The sequence below is a fragment of the Bombyx mori genome, chromosome 20 (assembly GCF_030269925.1).
Source record: "Bombyx mori chromosome 20, ASM3026992v2".
Classification (NCBI taxonomy): domain Eukaryota; kingdom Metazoa; phylum Arthropoda; class Insecta; order Lepidoptera; family Bombycidae; genus Bombyx; species Bombyx mori.
The window spans coordinates 4435412-4452381 of NC_085126.1; positions in this window are offsets into that span (position 1 = coordinate 4435412).

Sequence of the window (16970 nt, forward strand, 5' to 3'; positions counted from 1 at the left end):
AAAACTCGCACTTTCTAAATTATTAATCGATTTTTTTTTATTGCTTAAATGGGTGGACGAGCTCACAGCCCATCTGGTGTTAAGTGGTTACCGGAGCCTATAGACATCTACAACGTAAATGCGTCACCCACCTTGAGATATAAGTTCTAAGGTCTCAGTATAGTTACAACGGCTGCCCCACCCTTCAAACCGAAACGCATTACTACTTCACGGTAGAAACAGGCAGGGCGGTGGTACCTACCCGTGCGGGCTTATTAGACGCCCTACCACTAGCAAAAACTCGCACTTACTAAATTATGAATCGAATACACGTGAAATGAAATCTGAGTCGTTTATCTAAATGAAAATCCGTTTCAAAGTAAATAAAATAATAATAAAAAAATACACGTATTTATTTTATTTTCCGTCGTTCTGTTTGCTAAAAGTAAACTCGATACGATTTAAACTCACCTTTCTACGCCCTTTTTTTATTATGTTAATGTTACGCCGGTAAGAGTAACGCCATCTATCGGTCGAATAGTCGAACGAATATCGAAGGATCCAGTAGCACCTAGAACGCACGAGAAGTACAACGCCTTCTATTGTCAGATAGCGGAAGCACGCAACGAAAAGTACTTTCGATGTGTGTGTGCGACTTGTGAGGAATGTTCTGTACGATTCTAGAGATGTCGTATCGACTTTAAAAGCGTTGCAGTAATGGCACGCAGTTAGTCAGTAATCGGTACTACTCGAAGCGAAACTACAGCGAACTGATCACCTGAAGCGAAGCGGAAGAAGTGAATTGAGAATTTTAAAGTGTTTGTTGAGTGTTTTGAGTGTTTTAAGTGCTGAATACAGTTTTAAGTTGTACTTTGGTGGAACATTTATTTATCCCGAATCCCAGCGCGTAACGTTATTATTATTTTATTTTATTTTTCTTTGTACCATAAATAGTAAATAAAAAAAACGAATAAAAAAAGATATTCGAATAATGCAATTCTTAACAATGACGACACGGAATAGATAGAGCACTAAATAAATACATCGGTCAATTAGCCATTAGGTACTGATGATACCTTCTTCTCCTCTTCCGCGTCGATATCTTAGCTAAACATATTATTATTGTTATTTTTTTTCCGATGTTTTCTAAACAAGTATCCGTCCATCTAGAGTAAAATTACCACGACTCATAGCCATCACATAAACACCGCCTACCTTGAGACATGAGGTCGAATTCTCAATTGTGTTATACTGTGTAACGGTTGTCCCCTTCAAACCGGAACCCATAACTATTTCGCGGCAGAAATAAGTCACAGTAAACGTGCAGACTTGCATTTCCTCCCACAAGCACTATATTGGGATCATAGAGGATAGAAGTAAGGATCCGTAAGGAGTATGTACTATCTCAATGTATTAAAAATTGTCCGTTGAAATTGAGTCAATTAAGGTGGCGCCATAGTAGCAAGTGGAAGGGTTTAAAACAGTGCCATAAACTACCACACTTCACTTCAATCCAGCACACTTCACTCTGCTTAAAGCTGCTATGTTCATATCATTTCCACTTCCTACACTAGCGCTATTTCGGTGAGTTTTCCAACAATAAGTTGCTGTTTTCAGGTGGACACTTTTTTAATTTGTCCTCTATACGAGATAATGCATCTTACAGTAAATTGGGGTGAATAGAGATTGAGAGGTGAATAGGGATAAAACTAGGAAAATATTTCGAATCTCAATATTAATTTTATGTTAGTTGCAAAATCTTCCATTTTTTGTAGTGTTTATTAATTAAAAAATTAAACACCATAAAAAAATCGACTCCATTAAATAAGAACAGGGTCGTTTGATTTTGCGACTGAAATAAAAAGCTTTGTAATAGTAGTTCTTACATTGAAAATACGGCCATTGAAATTTCCCGTATTATGGACCCTGGACCATTGAGTGAAGTTTTTAGACAAATTAATTATCTTGTATTTACCGAATATACGATATCCCATCAATTTTTAACGTTCTTGGCGTAATATTTTTACAATTTCTCAACGAACATTCGGCATTTTTAACGAGTGCACAGAGACGCGAGCGACGCGACTGTTTGAAATGAGCGCACAATTTTAAATTGTGCGCTCATTTTATGGGGACGGTTGAGACGCTGAGTGTGTTTATGTATCTTGGGTTTTTTAATACATCAATGTGTCCTTACCTCTACCCTCCATATTCGAAAGCAATGAAGTAGGAATCGAAAGTAGTACCGTAAAATGGGGCGATTATGGATTGAGAGGCGAATCGGGAAAAAACCGGGAAAATCTTTCGACACCCAATATTAGTTATAAATTCGTTGCAAAATCTTCCATTTTTTGTAGTTTAATAGTAGAATGTTGAAAGTTTACAAAACAACTCTGAATGATAATAGCTGCTAACTTATAAAAAATCGCGTTTCAAATTAACTTTCTGTGGTGGTAATTATTTTAGTGCTAGAAACTTTGCTCTCTTTTATTTATTTCATAATAATAGAAGATGACTGTGATTTATAAACGTTATTTAGTGTTTGAACCATCATGTATATTAAAGGTAAGTCTTTTTGGGGGATATTGGGGACGTCTTAGGTACAAATAACAACGAAAAAGGGGTCAATTGGGATGAGAATACGTGAAATGGAAACGACCTAAGTATAAATAGGTACAGGTTTCTAGGGTTGTCTATGTAGTTATAACAATATTTTTTAAATTTGTTGGTAAAAATCTGGTTTATTCATTATGTTTTTGTCTAGAACTTTTATTCAAAATTATCAATGTGTTATTTTATTGTTTGGTAAATATTTAATATTATCAGTTACGTATTGTTTTCTATTTTTAGATATGCCTCGCGTGTACGTATCAAAGAGTGCAAAGCCTTATAAGAGATATTATCCCTTAATATTAAAAACAGCAATTGGGAAATTTTCTAATTGGGAATAAGTCTTTAGTTAAAATTACTAAGCAATTTAATTTAAGTAAGTCAATTTTGCACAGACATGTAATAAGAACAATGAAATCTCAAGGTGGACAAAAATGTCTGAGTAATACATAATAAAATATTTAATATTTGTTCAGAGTGTCAGTTTTTCAATGTTTTTTATTGATGATCACTTTGTTGGTGCAACTAAATAAATAAATAAATTAAAACCAAGTAGTGCCCACCCTAGCAAATTTCTCATTTCGTCCCACTTAACCGCAATTTCCGGGTAAATAGGGATTACACCTATTTTCGCTTTTTTTTTTGCTTATACTGGAATGCTAGTTGCATAGTTTTAAATTGGACAACAAAGATGCTCCCAAGACTCAATCATTTTGATCCTGATATAGCATTATATACATCAACAACTACCTTAAAATTGGTCATAAAGTTGGAATTTGTCCCTAATCGCCCCATTTTACCGGTACCTAGACACTGACAGTCGAATAGGTGAATGAAGTTAGCCCCTCAAAAAAATTTTTTTTTCCTATTTTATACTTATTTTCTATTAATTCGTTTGTTCATCATTTGTTCATGATTGTTCACTGTTAATAATTGTTTGTTCTGCATTTATTTATTTAAAAAAAATATTTAAAAATATACCTACAAGTTAGCCCCTCTAATGCAATTTTTAATATTTTTCCATCCTTAATGACTCGTAAATATTAATTTTCGATTGTTCTTATATAAAACATGTTTGTTCTCTTTCGAAATTACTCGTTTTTTGTTTAATTTACTATTTTTATTAGTTGAATAAATGTATGCAAAATATGTGTACCGCGCATGCGTCAACTATAATGCCTAAACTTTTTACGCGGTTACGGTTACTTTTTACGGTTAATCGTGAAAAAAAAAACAAATTTAAATCCTGAAGGAGCAATTAATTGGTATACAGTTTAACTAAAAAAATTAAAAAATAAATAAATGAAGTAATGTGCATTGGCGTTAAGTTAGACCAAATACATTTTTTCCATCCTCTTACCTATCGTATTAAAATGTTATTTTACTAATGTTAGGAATATAATTTCGACTGTGTAAAAAAGTTATTATAATGTATACCTATATTATCTCTTTTTTTTTTTATCTTTATTTAAGGATTATTCACTTAGTGAATATGTCACTCCATTGTGCAACAAAAGATAGTAACAAAAAATTATATAAAAAAATAAAGAAAACTGTTATCGTCTCTGAAGGCCCACCAACACTATTTTATAAAGTGACCTAGCCATTTCGGATTCCGGAAAGGCTAATACGCAATTTACACCTCCAACTTGTCGGAAATCTGTATGTTTTGCAAAGAATTGTTGTCTCAAATCATCATTCCGCGCACACTCCATCATAATGTGAAAAGCGTCTTCCACTACATCACAAACTGAACATTTGGGATCAGGAGCCTTCCCCATTAAATGAGCAAATTTATTGAGTGGGATGTGCCCGGAACGAAGTCTGAAAACAGTCACTAGGGTGGTTCTATTAAGGTTACAAGAATCAAACCATGGCGTTTTCCATGGTAGACTTTGAATTGTTTTGTACCACACGCCTTTTTCCAAAGACCTTTCATCGAAATATACCTTCCATAGACGATAACATTCCTCTCTTACTAAGTTGACACAATCGGTATAATTAGGAACTATGTTCAATGGCACACCATCACTAGAAGCTTCCTTAGCTAACTTATCCACCCTTTCGTTGCCACACAAACCGATGTGAGAAGGTATCCATTGCAGTATCACTTCTTTACCGTTCGCTTTTAAGTTATGTATCTGCTCAATAATTGTATAAGCAACTGGATTGCCCCTAACACCATAAACGCATCGGTTTAAGTGTTGCAGCGAACTACGAGAATCAGTAAGTATTACAAACTTATCAGAGTCCACTGAGCTAGCATATGATATAGATTCTAAAATGGCTAGTAGTTCTATGTGCATAATTGACACTCGTACATCTGAGATAATATTGAATTTCATACAATTTCCGGTTTGTGGGTCAAATATAGCAGCTCCCATATTTAGATTATTTTCTATTGATCCATCTGTATACAAATGGTAGTAGGATGAATAGTGGTTCTCTAGATGACGTACGCAGCTGTTACGTAACATAAAATGGTTATAACTACGCTTAGGCTCATTCATTCCTTCAATGTTAAGTTTAATTAGGTCGCATAGGTTGTATGCACTGATCCATAATCTTAAAGCGAACATTCCTAACTGATCTCTACAGTGGATGACTATGTTGCGGAAACTGTTATGAATACAAACTAGCAGTGGTGTCTTTTTGTCTTTCCAATATCTAGAAGACATAAGGGAATTGAGTTGGTCTAATAGTACAATAGAGGTGTTGCCTGTTATTGATTTAGATTTAAGCCATAATTTTCCAGCTAGATATCTTCTACGAGTCTGAAGAGGTGGTAAACAAAGTTCGCTCTCCATAACATGTATTGGAGTACTCTTAACAAAGCCTCCTATAATGCGCATTGCCTGATTTTGAATTTTACTGAGTTTAACTAAATTTGAATCACAGCTGTTATTATAGAAACAACTTGCATAATCTAGACGGCTTCGAATGATTGATATATATAGCCTGCGAAGATGAGCAGGGTGGACTCCCCATCCCGACCCCGCCAACACTTTAAAAACGTTAAGAAATTTACAAACATTTTGATAAAGTTCATTTATGTGCTTATTCCATCTCAGAGATCTATCCATCTACAAACCAAGGTATTTAAAACTATCTACTTCGCTCAGTGGTGTACCATTTACTAAAATATTTGCTTGTAATACCTTCCGGCCTTTTCTAAAAACACATATTTTACTTTTTGTAGCAGAAATGTTAAGGCCCAATTCATCTAGATTTTTTATTACAAGGTTGAGAGATCTTTGCAGACGGTTTCTAGCCGTATTCATATCGCTGTCTGTTACATAGAGGACAAAGTCATCAGCATATTGGGCTACACATATATCTTGAATAATATGACAAATTTTGTAAGTTGCTACGTTAAACAATAGAGGTGATAAAGGATCGCCTTGAGCTAAACCTCGTCCTGTATGTCTGCTAATGTACGAGTCATCAGTTTTGATTTTTAAAACCCGTAGGCTTAGAAATTTCCACAAATATAAACAGAATTTTGCCCCTACCCCAAGACCATCTAGTTTATTAAGTAAAGCATTGATTTCAACATTATTATAAGCGTTATCCAGGTCGAGAAAACAAGCCATGGTGAAATTGTCTCTAGAAAAACCAATCTGAACTCTTGAAACCATTCGGCTTAAAACATCTAGACAAGACCTTGATTTACGAAAACCTACTGTTTCATTAGAGAAAATGTTATTTTTTTCCAGAAACCATTCCAATCTTCTACATAAAATTAGATGAAACACTTTGCACACGCATGACATAAGAGAAATAGGTCGCAAAGAAGAAGCGGAGGACGGATCACGACCTGGTTTTGGAATCGGAAAAATATAAATCTCACGCCATTGATCAGGAATAATGCCTCCAAAGATAAAGCTATTGTACAAAGAGAGCAGTATTTGTTTGCCTTTAAGAGGTAATCGCTTAATCATAGAAAATGATATATCATCCCATCCAGGGGCGGTATCTTTTGATTTTATATTTACCTCTAACTCATTTAAAGTAATTGGAGCCTCTAAGAAAGGATTCGATGAAACGAATATAGGTTGACATGATTGAACAAACAGAGGACACAAATTATTAAGTAGCGTTTCGGCTTTAGTTGGGTCAACGTAAGCTCTCTCTGATTTGTATCCCTTCAGCCATTTCATTTTGCTCCACAACTCACTCGTATGTGAAACTTCATTTAAGGAATCACAGAATTCGTGCCAATGTTCTCCAGAAGCTTTCCTTAAAAGTTTTTGTGATTCCCTAATACAGTCATTTAAAATGATCAAATTTGACGGAATAGGATTTTTCCTAAAAGTAGCAAGCGCGCGTCTACGTAAAGCAATAGATTTAGATAGATTTGGATTCCAATAAGGTTTTGGGGCAAACTTAGCACAAGGATCTGTGCAAAACTTAATAGATGGGATACACTTATCTGCCGCTTTATTGATCGTGTCAATAAATAAATTATAACCAGTAAAAGGATCATCCGGAAGAGTAAATTCAGCGAAAGAGTCCGTTAACAGGCTACTATATTCTGTCCAATTGGCTGCTTTAAAATTTCGTTTTTTAAAAGAATTTGAAGAACAACGAAATGCTGATGAAATTTTAATACACAGGTGGTCGCTTCCTAAAGTCTCATTTGATACTTGCCAATTAAATTTGAAAGCTATATCTGGAGAGGCGAAAGATATATCAGGGCTACTACATTGTAAATTTCCAGCTACCAATTTAATGCGTGTGTGACTACCATCATTTAGAGAAATTAAATTGCATTCGTTTACAATGTCAAACAGTTGGGACCCTCTGCTATCTGTCTTATATGACCAGGTCAGGTGGTGGGCATTAAAGTCCCCCAAAATTAAAGAGTTACTGGTAAATTGGGAAAAGATAGCTTCCCAATCTCTACGGGTTGTACGTACCGATTGTGGGCAGTAAATTCCAATAATACTTTCTAGATAATTACAATTAAATAGCCTAACAGAAATAATTTCTATCCCAGAATTTATGTTAGTTTGTATTAATTGTGATCTAATGGATTTGTGACAAAAAATTGAGACACCGCCGTAACCATCGCACCGATCTTTTCTAAAAATATTGTAACCACTAACTCTTAATTCGCTTTGTGGCTCCAACCAACACTCACTAACAACAGCGACATGAATTTTTTCTTGATTTAAAAGATGTTTGAAATCTAGAAGCTTGGGCCTCAAACTTTGTGCATTCCACTGAATTAGTTTAAAATTAATTATTTTGTCAGATCCGTTAGCCATTGATAGAATCGAAAATTAAAGTAAACCACTTTTTAAACGTTGATGCATCTGGTAAATTAATTAACATTACATTAATCGTCCAGTCTAATAGATAATTGATACATAGTTTGAATTTAACACTCCAAGGCTTATTACTGCAAAATACTACCTCTTTAAGTTTGTACAGAACCTCCATAATTGAAATATCAGACCCCGAGTGAGACTTCCTAGTACGGTCACGTCGAAAATATTTAGATGTATCGTGTAGTGTCGTTTGTAGTTTAGGATCTTGCGTCGTTGAAGTAGAAGGTATATGCGGGTGACAGGACCCCCCCTGCCCCGCGTCTTGATTTCCCTCCTTGATATGTCCACTAGTATCAGAGCTGGTCTCCGACGCTTGTGATGACGCATCCCAATCATGAATGGACTGATCCGACGAAAAACGCTGCTTCCTTTTTTTAGATTTTCTTTTATTTTTTTTGGAACTCTTCAAATGTTCGTTAGAAAAAAGTGTATTATTTTCATCTTGAGTTATCTTAGACACGACGGATGCATATGAATTCTTATTACGTGGGTCAGTAGGAAAGGTAGTGTTCTGCATTGTATAAGTGATATTCTCACTCGTTTCTCTGTGAACAGCTGGTGAAAAAGGTGGTACGTACATCAATGAAGCCTTGCGGTACGTACAGTTAAATTCCGACATGATTTCTCTTATTCTTCTTTCCTTCAAATATATTGGGCAGGTCTTAGCTAGGGCCATATGGTTACCTTTACAATTTATACATTTGAAGGAATTGGTCTCGCAATTAGGGTGATGTTTCCCACATTTAGGGCAGAATATTTTTGTAGAAGGACAATATTTGGCACTATGACCAAAACGCCAGCAATTTGAGCATTGTGTTACGGGGAAGATAATAATATATGCTTCGACTTTTACCCTTGTATTGAATAAATATACATATTCCGGAAGTGAGTTACCCTTGAAGCTGAGGCGAATGGTTTCACTGTCTATCCATCCTGGCGAAGCCGGGTTCCGTTTATTCAATCGTTTGATCGCTACTATTTCGCAATTATTGCTGGTCCTAATGTTTTCCATAAGGTCATCCTCAGATATGCCTATTTCCATGTTTTTGACAATTCCATAAGAGATATTTACTTCCCATGAATTTTGAATCCTCCAGCCTTGTTCTTGAATTTCAGGACATGCCGCGAATTTTTCGGAAAAAGCTATGTCCTCAAATGCTAGAAGGACTTTAAAAGCATTAATACATTTCACACGAGTTATACCACCAATATTAAGTCGATGAAATAATTTGGCCAATGCGAATTGTTTTGGTAGCTGATTTTTGCTCGAGATGCAAACATCAACGGAGTTCGGTTTCCAGCGTTTTGCCTTGGACCTCTTTACTACTGTCCAATCTTCTTCATTCTCTTCATTTTGTCTAATATTGTACTCAGTCTCCATCAAGTCTTCTTCTTCTACTTCTCCAGATTTATTGTGCTGTTCATCAATACTTTCTTCGTCTTCATTTCTTCTTGATTGTATTCGTTCATCTTCCATATTTTGTCTACTCATATTAGCTTCCATCTTGTTGCTCTCAACAGTCTCGTTTGCTTTTTCACTCATAGTGCACTAGGATTATAGTCGTACACCTCATTGACCAGAATACGGACGGACTGCGCCCGAGCGCAGTCCCGATTTAGTCAATAATCCCGTCCTCGATTGAAGGTAACACAAAACAATATTTGAATAAAACAAAAACCAAATTATAGACACGTGCGCAATCACTCGCGTATTCAGATAGATATACGTTATACGTCCAAATACCCGTCCGCTCTGTTCGGCTGCCGGCGGGCGACTGTATTCTCTTGAAAGATAAATAATGAACATATTTACTTATTTGTGTATATTACCTATGTGAACTCCCTATCTTTTTTATACCTTCATAACGATAAGTAGGAGGATGGAAAAAATGTATTTGGTCTAACTTAATGCCAATGCACATTATTTCATTTATTTATTTTTTAATTTTTTTTAATTAAACTGTATACCAATTAATTGCTCCTTCAGGATTTATATTTCTTTTTTTTTTTTTTTTTTTCACGATTAAAACGGCGTAGAAAGTTTAGGCATTATAGTTGACGCATGCGCAGTACACATATTTTGCATACATTTATTCAACTAATAAAAATAGTAAATTAAACAAAAAACGAGTAATTTCGAAAGAGAACAAACGTGTTTTATATAAGAACAATCGAAAATGAATATTTACGAGTCATTAAGGATGAAAAAATATTAAAAATTGCATTGGAGGGGCTAACTTGTAGGTATATTTTTAAATATTTTTTTTTTTTTAAATAAATAAATGCAGAACAAACAATTATTAACAGTGAACAATCATGAACAAATGATGAACAAACGAATTAATAGAGAATAAGTATAAAATAGGAAAAAAAATTTTTTTTTGAGGGGCTAACTTCATTCACCTCAGTCGAATGAAATTTCAACATGGCGACCATAGTTCCTTTTTTTTTTTTTTTTTAAGGGATTTTATGACCTGGTAACTAAGATCTTTAAGTCATGTCTTATTTTTATTTATATCTTTATTTTTATACAAAATGATAACATGAAATGAAATGAAATGAAATCAGATGAGATGATATAGGATGAAATATAATCTATATATTAATACGTGAAGCAAAAACTTTGTATCCCTTTTTACGAAAATTGCGCGGACGGAGGAGTTAAAATTTTCCACACTTATAGAGAATATAGAGAAGAAGTGCACAATGCCAATATGTTTTTAAAATAATGCGTAAAAGGTACATTAAATCAATAAAGAAAACATTACACACACTACATACCATGTATTTGACGCACACATGCATGCATATTATTTATTGTCAAAGTTTTGTTCTTGACGTCTGTGGTCAAATTGAGAATAGATTAAATATTGTTTGTCTTTATTAATATTTTTTGATATTGAAATTTATGATTACAGAGAAGTATAAAATACAATCATAATAGTGTACAAATTTACAATTCCAATTACCTAATTATAGTCGAATTTCGACTACTGCGGGACCTCTAGTAATAGTAAAATGACGGTCATTTACTGAGATTTTTTCAGTGGACTTGTTGGAGGATCTCCGAGAAGTTATGTCCAGCGGCTTTGTTTCATTTTCCCACATTTGAGCACTTTCACAGATATTAAATAGTGAATAAACCACCGTTATTACACATTTAAACCTGAAGAAACTCTAAATAGACAAAATAAAACAAATCACACAACTCCACTCCTCGCGTTCCCGCCAAAAAGTCAACCGTAGTTCCTATTTTTGCCACTTCGTAGATAAGTTGATGGCACTTTACTAATCTGTGATCGCATTTCAAATTAGCTTCTTGTGACTTTTTGGCGGGAACTCGAGTCTCTTCTTTGACGAATGACTCTGCCAATGTCAGGTAGATAGAATATCAGTGATATAGATAGATGATAGCAGATGAGATTAATGAAAACTGGAGAAAAATTTGTAAATATTTTTACAGTTTAATGTTAGCGAGAAATAAAATAAGCTAACGCATTTACAACTTTAGGATTAGGGAATAGTTAGTTAGTGAGATAGTTCATATTAACTGGGAACGGGATGTTAGTGTTAGTTAGTAAACAATATAGTGGTGGACATTCATCATTAAGAGCGCACTATTTAGTGTTTCTTCAGGCTTAAATGTGTAATAACGGTGGTTTATTAACTATTTAATATCTGTGAAAGTTCACAAATGTGGCAAAATGAAACAAAGCCGCTGGACGTTACTTCTCGGGATCCCCAAAAAGTCCACTGAAAAATCTCAGTAAATGACCACCATTTTACTGAGAATTTCATCCCATATCATCTCATCTCATTTCATTTAATTTCATCCCAGTTGATTATTGTCTCAAATTAATTATCTTTATTTCATTTCACTCCTTAATATCATTTTTCATAAAAATACAGGGTGGGCCATAAAGTTGAGCGGATTATAAAAAACCATATAAAAAAAACTACAAAGCTCAGGAAAGAAAAAAATATAACTATAAAGATTACAAATGGGAATTTTATTTTTTTAAAATAACATCGCTGAGATGCGTGCCATCTACACGTACACACTCTTCCAATCTAGCCCTCAAATTCGTGAAAACTCGCTGGCACATCGCCCGTGGGATATCGGACATTTCCTTGCGAATATTGTCTTTGAGCTGGGGAATTGTCGTCGGCTTATTGGCGTAAACGCGACTCTTGAGGTACCCCCACAGAAAAAAATCCAGTGGCGTGAGATCTGGGCTCCGGGGAGGCCATGGAATGTCCCCTCGACGCGATATCAGTTTTCTATTAAACATTTCGTTAACAACTGCCAAAGACTCATTGGATGTATGGGATGTCGCGCCATCTTGTTGAAACCAGGTCCTGCTGTTTTAAGCTTCAAAATTATGCAGTTGTAGAAAGAAAAAGTTACGTAACATTGCTGTGTAGCGATCAGAATTTACTGTTATTGCCTGGCCTCGCTCATTTTCGAAGAAATGGGGTCCGATGATTCCATGAGCCGACATGGCCGCCCAAACCGTAACTTTAAGCGAATGCAAAGGTCTTTGATGTTTCAATTGGGGATTTTCTTCGGCCCAATACCGACAATTTTGCTTATTGACAAATCCACTTAAATGAAAATGAGCTTCATCCGAGAAGAGGATATTGTTCAAACTTTGAAAACGCTCTAACATTGTTTCGGCAAATGCACGACGTAAATGGTGGTCGTTTGGTTTTAATTCCTGTACTAATTGGAGTTTATATGGGTGTAATTTAAGATCTTTGGTCAGAATACGCCTTAATGATCTTGATATGGCGAGCTCAGCTGACCTCTTTCGGGACGACTGCTGGGGATCGCGCCGTACAGACACCGCGACTTCGCTAACATTCTCCTCCGTTCTTATAGACCTTGGACGCCCCGCAGGTTTTTCATTTAATGTCGAACCCGAAGACTCAAATTTTCTGACCCACGATCTGATCACACTTTCACTCGGACATTGGTTTAAATCATGTAAATTAAACTTAGAATGAAATAAACGCCGCGCAATAGTGCCCGAATCGCCATTTTTGTAATACGCTTTCACACAAAAAGCACGCTGCTCACCGGTAAAACGCTCCATGGCAACTGAATTTCCTAGAACCAAGGAACCTATCCCCACTACCCGCACCCCGCTGCCGCTTTCCTGTCGCGAGTAATGTGATTTTGAAATTCGCACGCCTCTCTGGCCCACCCTGTATAAATTAAAATAAGACGTGACCTAAAGGTCTTAGCTACCAGGTTATAGAATAACTTTAAAAAAAAATTACTTTTTGTGGTGGTACCTAATTAATTTAATGCTAGAAACTTTGCTCTCTTAATTATTTGATAATAATAGAAGACGACTGTGATTTATAAACGTTATTTAGTGTTTGGGCCATCATATATATTAAAAGTAAGTCTCTGTTGTTATTGGTTTTAATGTTTTTTGATAATATAGCAATACATGTAAAAATCTGTTGTTTTTGGGATGAATGGGGATGTCTGACGTATAAATAACAACGAAAGTAGAGTCAATTGGGATGAGAATAAGTTGATTAAGAAGGACTTACTATGAATAGGTACGGGTTTGTAGGGTTGTCTGTCTATGTAGTTAAAACAATATTTTTTAAATGTGTAGTTAAGAATCTTGTTTATTCGTAATGTTTTTGTCTAGAACTTTTATTTAATTATTAATGCAATGCTATTTTATTGTTTGGCAAATATTAATATTATCATTTACGTATTGTTTTCTATTTTTAGATATGCCTCGCGTGTACGTATCAAAGAGTGCAAAGCCTTATAAGAAATATGATCCCTTAATATTAAAAACAGCAATAGAAGCCTATGAAATTGAAAAAAAGTCTTTAGTTGAAATAGCTAAGCAATTTAATATAAGTAAGTCGGTTTTGCACAGACATGTAACAAGAAGAATGAAATCTCAAGGTGGACAAAGATGTCTAAGTGAAGAAGCAGAAAAATACATAATAAAATATATTAATGTTTGTTCAGAGTGGGGGTATCCACTTGATTCTTATGACTTACGCATGATAATAAAGAGATATATAGATCGAATTGGTATAAAAATAAATAGGTTCACTAATAACTTACCTGGTGTGAATTATATTGAGAATTTTTTAAAGCGTCACCACCAAGAAATTTCACCAAGAATAAGCCAGAACATCAAAAGATGTAGGGCTGCTCTATCACCACTAATTATAGAAGATTATTTTATACAGCTTCAAAATTCAATAGTGGGTGTACCTTTAGATAACATTGTAAATTACGATGAATCTAACTTAGCCGATGACCCTGAAAAAAAGAAAGTTTTAACTAAAAGAGACGTCAGATACCCTGAAAGGGTTATGAACCACACACAGACGTCAACGTCACTTATGTTGGCTGCATCTGCTGATGGTAGCCTGTTGCCTTGCTACGTTGTGTACAAAGCTGAGCATCTTTACAATACCTGGACTAGAAATGGCCCCCCTAATTGTCATTATAACTGCACTTCCTCAGGCTGGTTTGGCGGCAATACGTTTGAGGATTGGGTGGAAACCGTGGCTCTTCCATACTTCAACAATAAAACTGGAAAAAAAATTTTGATAGGAGATAGCCATTCTTCACATCTGTCGTTAGATATCATAAAAAAATGTCAAGAACAAGATGTACACTTTGTGTTTCTTCCCCGAAACTCAAACCACTTAACACAGCCACTGGACGTAGCCTTTTTTAGTCCTATGAAAATTGCTTGGCGTAATATCTTATTGGCATGGAAAAAAACCGCAGGACGCGTTCTGCCCACAATACCAAAGAATGTTTTTCCTCAATTACTTAAGGAGATGTTAGAAAAAATGGAACCAAATATAAAACAAAATATTTTAGACGGATTTATGGAAGCAGGAATAAGTCCTCTGAATAAAGAAAAAGTACTTAATAGATTACCAGGAAATTATACAAGACAAGAATCTAGTACGGAAGAAGAAGAAGCAATATGCCCCCAAGACTCAATCATTTTGATCCTGACATAGCATTATGTACATGACAACTACCTTATGATTGTTTATCAAGTTGTTTTTTTTTATTGCTTAGATGGGTGGACGAGCTCACAGTCTATTTGGTGTTAAGTGGTTACTGGAGCCCATAGACATCTATGACGTAAATGCGCCACCCACCTTGAGGTATAAATTCTAAGGATTCGGTATAGTCACAACGGCTGCCCCACCCTTCAAACCGAAACGCATTACTGCTTCACGGCAGAAATAGGCGGGATGGGATAACCTACCCGTGCGGACTCACAAGAGATCCTAACACCAGTTTTATTTTTATTACGCGATGTTATTCCTTCACTGTGGATGTAAATCGTGAACATTTGTTAAGTATGTATTTCATTAGAAAAATTGATACCCTCCTGCGGGATTGAACACTGGTGCATCGCTCGATACGAATGCACCGGACATCTTGTCCTTTAGGCCACGACGACTTCCAAAATTGTTTTTGTCCCTACACCCCATTTTACGGTACCTACACCCTAAATAATTGGGATCTAGTTGTACCTCGTATCTGTATTAGTGGTGGCAAATTTAACAATTAACCAATAAGTTTATCAGTAAAAAAAATTAACACGATTATTTTATTCGATAAATAAAATTAACCTAAACGGTTAAATAACCGTTTAACAAATCACTGCGTGCGTGTAGTCGCGTAAGTAATTATTGGAAATTATATACATGCAAGTTTCAACTTTATTCCTCAACTCATAAGATTTATTTTCGCCTTGCAGATGATTTCAACTTATGTAAATGTTTAATTTTGATGATTTGATTGTATGCTCAAAATAAAGCACAATATTTAACTTGGGTGTTTTTATATTTTTATTTATTAGAAAATTGAAATGGACGATATTTTTAACTTAGCGATCGCGAAGATGACGTGATTGGTTGTTTTTTTTTAAACGTAATATATTGTTTGATAATTGATATTTCAGCATATTTTTCATTGTTTTGGTAAAGTTGTGTTTATTCTATAATTGGTAATTATTGTATTACTATGTTATTTGTAATTATGTAAGCTAGTCAGTCTTAAGCCTGTAGACTGTATGAAGGAAAGTTCATTGAATCAAAAATAATGTAAGAAACTCAACCATTCGAGTTTAACGTTCGCTTAAATTAATTACACAACGAAAAGATTTACCCGATATTTTCAACCAATAAAAATATCGGTAAAAAATATCAGTTACCAATTAACAGATAAATAAATTCAACCGTTAACACGATCTTTAATTTGTATGTTAAGCGCATCGAACTAAAATTCTAATTCGGAATGTGGATCATAGTTTATTAATGCAAGACTCTCCAGGCTGAGCCTTTACTCGCCCACCTGTCCTGGTGAAACTGGAAAGGCCTCCGGGCCAACAGTAATACGTCAATTAAAAAAAAAATTAATGAAAGAGTAACGCTCCGCTAAAGTTGTATGAAAAACATTGTTTTTTAAACCGATAGCGCGCCATCTATCGTGCTTTGCGGGTACTATGAGAAACCTTCCCTGGTAGTACAAAAGCACTTTTTTTTTTCTACCTATTCTAGTAACCTCGGGGGTTATATTAGATTCATCGAATTAGTATGTGAGCTCACGGGGCTCAAGCCTGACGACGTTGCTAACACGGACTCTAGCAAGAGCCGTGCTTCGCAGAATCTACCACCAGATCGGAAACGCGACCCACTGAGAAGATCCGGCGAGAAACTCAGTGGGCTGTTTCTGTGGGTTAGTTTACTCGTCAAGGCCTTCGTTGCAAACGACGGTTTCGACGAGAACGATGACCGGTGTTTGGGGTACCTAAAAGCACAGTTATTGGATCAGGAGGAATTGAAATGAAAAAAAAAAGTACTATTTCATGACAATCAGAAGGCTTAACACATGGCGGACAAATATACCTACATAGAAACACTCATTTTTATTTATACACACACAGATGTTCTTCATTCAGCCAATCGGTTTTGTCGCAACAAGCCTGTTTGGTAGCACTATGAAATCTGTATGTATGTATGAACATATAA